This window comes from Rattus norvegicus, chromosome Y (assembly GCF_021556685.1).
Source record: "Rattus norvegicus strain SHRSP/BbbUtx chromosome Y, alternate assembly SHRSP_T2T, whole genome shotgun sequence".
Lineage (NCBI taxonomy): Eukaryota > Metazoa > Chordata > Mammalia > Rodentia > Muridae > Rattus > Rattus norvegicus.
In genome coordinates, this window is record NC_141555.1 from 38,218,343 (window position 1) to 38,225,779 (window position 7,437).

General features: G+C 44.8%; 1 long non-coding RNA gene across 1 annotated transcript; it reads right to left on the reverse strand.

Annotated features, from left to right (window-relative positions):
* Positions 1 to 1,043: 1,043 nt before the first annotated feature.
* LOC147998014 (uncharacterized) lies at positions 1,044 to 7,229 on the reverse strand. The gene is made up of 2 exons (XR_015647315.1): positions 7,004 to 7,229; positions 1,044 to 2,172 (listed from the first exon to the last, which is right to left on the reverse strand). It is a non-coding gene; the product is annotated as an uncharacterized LOC147998014 (long non-coding RNA).
* Between the last annotated feature and the right edge of the window lie 208 nt (positions 7,230 to 7,437).

Below are 7,437 nucleotides of genomic sequence, written 5' to 3' on the forward strand. Positions count from 1 at the left end.
ACATTTCTATATAGACAAAACATGCTTTTTCCAGACTGAATCTCTCATTCTTTGGCAAATTCTGTTTATTGCAAGTGGGAAAAGCTTGTAGGAAGTTGACATTGAAGATAAACACAAGCTAGTGTTTTGCAAAGTGGATTGCTGTTACTTGGAAAATAAGCTTAGTTGTAAATGGTTCTGGAATTTAATAGGCAGACTTTTCTATATAGACAAAACATGCGTTTCCCATTCTGAATCGAATATTCTTTGGCGAATTCTGTTCGTTCCAAACGGGAAAAGTTTGTAGGAAATTGACTTTGAGATAAAAACACAGCTAGCGTTTACAAAGTGAATTGTGAAAGATCCCACGCAGAGAGACCCTTACTCAAGTCTTGGGAAATCGCGGACCCCAGACACAGAGAGACCATTTTGGATGTAATAAGCAAAGGCGAGGTTTATTACGGAGACCTATTACAGAGATCTCCGGGCCGACACGTATCCCACGCAGGAGACAGAGGTGTCGACCCCGAGAGGCTGGGAAAAAGAGTATTTAAAGGCAGAGGCTGTGAGCACCAGGGGATGGGGGATGTCAAAGGGGAATGCACCACAAGTTACAAGATTGTTTTATGGCTCCAGGAGATAAGGGGACGCCAGAAGGTTTTATGGCCCCCTGGTTCCTGGAACAGAGCTACTAAATCAGGAGAAGGGTAGGGTCTTTAGGTCCTCATTATTTTTAAAAGTTCGTCAAAATTGATGGAGCATTTGTATTTGAAACACCTCTGGTTAGGCTTGGGCTGTCCGGTTTCTTGGAATGCTCTCTGTAGGACACAATGGCTGAAAAGCACAAGTAGGGGCTTATCAGGGTCTGGAGGACATCTGGTTAAAGTATGACTCTGAGTAAGCTGGGGGGACGTCTTTGGATGGTTTATGGGTCAGTCCTCGATAGCCTGAGCTGGATCCTGCATTCCTTTTCTTTATCTTTATGGCCTGCTATTCCTGGTGGCAGGGCTTAGCCCTGAGTTTGTGGCTTTTGGGGCTAACTCTTTTAATTTTATATTTCTAAACCTAGAATTTGTATAATTTTCTTTTCATTCCCGTCTTCTCCTACTAAATAATTCTAATCTTAGAATTTTGATATCAAGTCTTATTTGGTCTCACCAGTTGTCTTAACTGACTGGTACTGTTGTCTCACAACCATCAACCGCACAGCACCCACTCAATTTTTAACAAAAGCAATTAACCTGTTTGTCACGCAGGAGCCAAAGACTAAAACCAAGAAAATTATTAATAATGGCCTAGCTGTAGCAGAGAGTAGGGTAGTCATCTAGGGAGATCTACTAAACTAGCTCTCGAACCATCTCTGATGTGTTTTTCTGTCTGTCTTTTGTCTAACCTTTTTTTAAGTTTATTTATGGAGTCTTTAATTACTCCTGAATGGTCTGTATAGAAGCAACATTTTTTCAGTGTAGCACACAGGCTCCTTCTTTAAGGAATATCAGGTCTAATCTTTTCTTATTTTGAAGGACTACCTCTGAGAGGGAGGTTAGGTATTCTTGGAGGTCAGCTAAAAAGTCTTTTATTCTTTTTATATCTGAGTCAATGGCAGTTCTGAATTCTCTATAAGCCTTGTATTGTAGGGCAACAGCAGATGTCCTTGTGCTGCCCTTGTAGCACCTAGATAGCCCTAGCCCTAAGTAATTCTCAACTCCTTTTTTTTGTCTCTTACTAAGTCTTTAGTATCAGGATTCCAATCTGGACACTATCTGAACCTATACACCAAGGTCATGACTGTCTTTCAGAACTTCTAAACTTATATAGGTTGTGATCCCTGAGGCACAGTCCCAAGAAGTGTTAGGAGTACTAACATATGTAATGTTACATTATTTGTAATAGAAATCAAGCCTATCCCCACACCTATCTCGATGGAACCCAGGACAAACATGACTGAATTTCTCTCTAGGTCCCAGCTCTCAGCCCTAACAGCTAGTACACGGCTGGTGAGGGCTGAGAATTGACGGCTGTCAGGGTGGTCAGCAGCACCAGGTATGGTCCTTTCCAGCGAGGATCGAGTGTCTGGGCTCAGTGTAGCTGTTTCCGACCTGGAACTGATGGGATGTCTCAGGGGTCTCCGGGGCATAGGCTGCTGTCAGCTGTGAGCAGATTTCTTTCTGTATCACCTGTAGGTCTTTTAGCCTGGCACACAAATCATTATTACTATGGCACTATGACATGTTGGTTCAGTAACATCATCTAATACAGTCAGGGGAGCTGAGGCCCCATATAAGATCTTAAAGGGGGTAAGGCTGAATCTGGAAGGGGTATTTCTTGCTCTGAAGAGAGCAAGAGGGAAGGAGTGTCACCCAGTCTGTGTCAGTCTCCATGGTCAATTTGTTTAGGGTCTCTTTTAAAATTTTATTTATTTATTCTACCTGTCTTGAACTTTGAGGTCTGTAGATATAATGTAATTTTTAATCAACCTCTAAATACTTGGCCACACCCTGGCTTACCTTGGCAACAAAAGTAGGGCCGTTGTCTGACCAGATTACCTTGGGCATTCCAGACCTGGGGAAGATTTCTTCCAGTATCTTCTTGATGATTGCAGAGGCCGTCTCTCATTTGGTGATGAAAGCTTCTATCTATTCCTGAAAAAGTATCTACAAGCACTAGGAGATACTTGTGATTATATTTTTCTGGTTTTATCTCAGTGAAGTTCACTTCGACTTTTCGTTAAACTCTCTAGGTCTCTTTGTCTTGTTTGCTTGTTAAGCATTCACTTATTGACATACCTTATATTTTCTACTGCCTCTCTGGCTAAAATCTTAAAGTCTATTACATACATTTAACTACTTGGACAAACTTTTTATCTCCTAAATGAGTCCATTTCTGTATTTGGCAAAGTGAGTCTTTTCTTTGTTCTCTGGGGAGTATAGCTTTCTCCCCAAGTGTGTCATTGTCCTTTTATCTTTTAAACAACTTGGGCCTTTTCTTCTGTTGTACATTCTAAGTGAGGCCATCCCTTAGTCCAATTTCAGTTCCCAGTGGCTGTCTCTTGTAGGCCTGTAACCAGGATAGGCTCCTGTATAACCATTTTTCGAGCCACTTTATCTGTTTTGTTACTGTCCCATGTCACTGAATCTCTTTCCTCCTGATATCCTAAGCAATGAATAGTACTCACAGTTGTTGGCTTCATCAGGGCATCTAAGAGATGGCAAAGACATCTGTGGCGCTGATGTGCTGGGGGGGTTGGGGTTCAGCCATTCTAGATGACATTGTGTTGTCCACCATGGCAGCACCCACTTGTCTCTGACCTTCATTCATGAAGAGAACTGTTCCCGTCTGTGGACAAGGTCCTCGGCTTTCAGCAGGGGTCAATCAGCCAGTCGCAGAGGTCTTTCCTCCACCCATGTGCTTCTGTCAGTGTTTGACACTCGTGCTGTGGTGGCTCCAGGTCCGGATTGGGCAGCAAGGTGACCAGATTGTCCCCAACCGGTGGAGAATCTAGTCCATGGCAGCTGACCAGTAGTCCCATCTTTGGACACTCTATCAGCCACTCTATCACAGTTTAAGTCCTGGATTGGGTGATAATTGTTAGTGCCCGGCTGGCAGGAACAGTGTGTTCCAGGCAGAAAAGCACTAAGCCATTCATCTCCCAGCATCAGTTACTGGTGTACTGAGACAGGTCTTAAGCTCCACATACACAGTCTATAGATATGTATACACATGGCCTCATCCAGCCATTTCAGCCCACGCAAGCCAATTTGGAGAGCAATTTTCTCATGAGCAAGGGATGGGGGCAGTCAGAGATGACTATGAACTAGTGGGTTACCCGGCCCACGCCAAGGTCCACTGTTCTTCGGGCAGTCCATAAGTATTGTTCGTTGTCAGTAGCTCCTTGCACTCAAGGTCTTTGGATATTGGCCCACAGGGGGGCATAGGAGCACAGAGCATTGGGTCCCTGTATCCACAAAACAACTGGGTGGGCTTCCCTTCTATCTCTGTGTATAGCCAGCACCAAGAGGCTCTCCAGTGTCCCCTCTTGTTCTTTCTGGGGCAGTCCCTGACCCAATATCCTTTTTCTTCGTATTAGGCACACTGATCTTTAGCCAGGAATTCTCTTCTGTTGTCAGGTCCTATCTTCCTAGGTTCCCTAACTACTGTGGCCAGTATATGTTCCTCTCTCATCTTTTATCTCTCTTTATCTCTCTAACTTCTTCTTTTTTTTGTCTCTTTTTTTCTCTAGCTTTCTGTTCTTTTTACCTCTTTCTCTGTAACGTGTACTAACTCTCAGCAACTTAACCCTTTAAATTTCTGTAACATTCTCTTTATATCCTTTCCTTATCTTAGCCAGATTGGTGGGGCACTTTCTAGCCCCTCAGAGACCCACCCTTGGAGTCTGGCGGCAGACCTGGAGCACTCCCTACCTTCAGGCGTCTGAAGAGAGCAGGCAGAAGTGAGGGCCTTCCATCCATCTCTGGAACACTTTTTCTGGCCTCTAGTAGGATTCTGTCTTTCCTTGGTGGTAAAGAAGACCTGTAACAGTTACTAACAAGCATCTCAAATGGGATAGTGAGAAAACAAGGGAATCTCGAGAATAGAGGTCCACTGAAGAGGGCAAATAGCATTTAGTCACACAGCTAAGCCAGGAGGCTTTCTTGGGACAAAAAAACCTTGTGTCTGTGAAACAGAAAAGTGAGCAGAGGGGCAGCCTATCTGTTACCGGTTGTCTCTCTGGACTTAGATTTTCCCTTAAGGAGTACTTTTTTTTTTTTAGTGCCAGCTCAGTGGCTTTATCGCTCAAGAGACCCATCCTCTAAATGGCACTAGGCTTCCAGTAAGAACTAATAACAAAAGGATGGAGAGACGTTAGAACCTGGGTTTTAGATACTAAGCAGCTGACAAAAGAATTGTAACCAGTTCACCTGGGGCTTTCAGGACCTCAGTAGCAGCCCTTTACCAAACTTTCTCAGTGGGCTAAAGGCCCATGGAAAAGAAAACATTAATCCTGACCTCGGCCACAGCCAAAGCCTGAATTCTAAATTTAAACTGGCAAAACAAAACAAAGTTCTTTACAGTTTGTTGTAGATTCTTTGAAACTATTTTAGGGGCTTCTCTGTCCCCCAACCTGGGACATTTCGACCATAGGGGCAGGAACTGGCTGCTGTGGGGATAGGATCAAAGGCATTCTCCATGCTAATGATGACCAGTGAGAAAAGTAATTTAATGCTGGAGACTGGCTACTCTCTTGGAATAGGGCCAGCAGATAAGGCAGGCTCCTTAAAGAACTTCTCTTAATGAGCACCCTCTTTCTGTGAGCAAGAGTTGAAGGTCTGGTCACTAAAAGCAGAAATTCCTTTCTTGTTCTTGTTTTTCTTAGAGTCCTCCCCCACCTCACTCTCAGCCTTTTTAGATCATTTTTCCTGTAGCATTTCTAACACAGCCTGTCCCTTTTTTATAGCCTGTTGACAGCATTTCTGATCTTTTAGGCAGCTACGCACTAAGTGCCATACCGGCTGAAACTCCGCCTTTAAGAATCCTTGCTCTCAAGCAAAATTTAAATCTTTTTCTAGTTTATCTCAGCTGTCCATCGTGAGATTCCCAGAGATCGAGAACCAAGGTGTAGTAATTCACTAAGAAATCTCTCTATAGTGTTTCTTTTTACCTTAAGCCTTTTCCTTTTAAACAGCTCCTGAAGAGCCAGAAAAATTGGGTGAGACTTGAGAAGTCTTCATGCTCGCTGCAGCAGCTCCACAGCTAGTTTCGCTCCCCCCTACTGTGTGTTGGGAGCACAAGCACAGATAAAACACTATGTTTTAAAAACTTAACACTGGCTATCAACCAACACACCGCCACTAGAGCGGGGTCCATAAAATTAAGTTTTTTACTCACTATACTTGTTTCATACCGGTGGCCTAATCTGGGGAACTTTTTTATTTACGAGCAGTTTTGTCCTCAAGGTTTTTGTTAATGTCTGTTTACACAACTGTTAACAGCAGCTAGGCTGATCAAGGGGAGTAAAGGGTGGCGCCTCTCTCCTTGGAGAGGAGGCTCAAGAGAGAAAGACAAAACTCCCTGGCAGAAAACAATTTTTCTCAAGCAAATTATTTTTAACTCTTAACTTAAGCACCAAGAGGACCAAGTAAAACTCTTTGACGAACAAAGCAAACAGTTTCATGATTTCAAACACAGTTATCAGTCCAAGATTTTAAACACAGTCGTCAGTCCAAATTCAAACACAGTCGTCAGTCCAAAATTCAAAAACGAAACAAAAGCCAAAAAGACACTCGACAATACCACAGAAAACAAGCCAGACAAACAATATCAAGACAAAGCATCTTATAACCAACTTTCACAGATGCCTGGTACCTTCAGTACGTGGCCCAAACTGCAGCTTAACCTTAGCTGCTTTTGGGATGAGATGGACCATCTGATTCCACCTCCCAACAGGATTCCAGAGTGTCCTCTTGTCCTAACGACTAAGCACACTTGTCCGTGCCTATATTTAAATAGGCAGCCGAACTCGACCTCTGACGGAGTGGGATTCCTCGTCCACTCCCGCCTAGGTAAAAGGAGCATTCCATCTCCTTTGTTCCAGAAAACCAGAGTCAGGTCCTCCTGACTGTCCATAGCCGGGCTCTCCCGACTGTTCTCCGCCCGTGGAACGTCTTCCAGGGGCTGCAGCTTTGCGGGCCCGGGGCGTCCCCCCTTCCGCAGCCAGAGGGTCCTCACGAACCACAAAGGCAGCTGCACTGAGTGGGGATACACATCCACTCTCCTAGAACAGGGCAGGAACACACATCCACCCTCCTAGCACAGGGCAGGAATACACATCCACCCTCTCAGCACAAGGCAGGAACACACATCTGCCCTCTTACCACAGGGCAGGAATACCCATCTGCCCTCTTAACACTGACCAGTACTAAGACACACATATATACACACACGGCGGAACCAAAACAGAGACAGACACAGACTGACAATTGCGGCGCCGCTCACACAGAAACACTCAGACAAACATCCAACTCACCTCCAAGGGGTCTTCGGAGTCTGGGGTAGTCGCGCAGATCCCGGACGAGCCCCCATAAACATGAAAGATCCCACGCAGAGAGACCCTTACTCAAGTCTTGGGAAATCGCGGACCCCAGACACAGAGAGACCATTTTGGATGTAATAAGCAAAGGCGAGGTTTATTACGGAGACCTATTACAGAGATCTCCGGGCCGACACGTATCCCACGCAGGAGACAGAGGTGTCGACCCCGAGAGGCTGGGAAAAAGAGTATTTAAAGGCAGAGGCTGTGAGCACCAGGGGATGGGGGATGTCAAAGGGGAATGCACCACAAGTTACAAGATTGTTTTATGGCTCCAGGAGATAAGGGGACGCCAGAAGGTTTTATGGCCCCCTGGTTCCTGGAACAGAGCTACTAAATCAGGAGAAGGGTAGGGTCTTTAGGTCCTCATT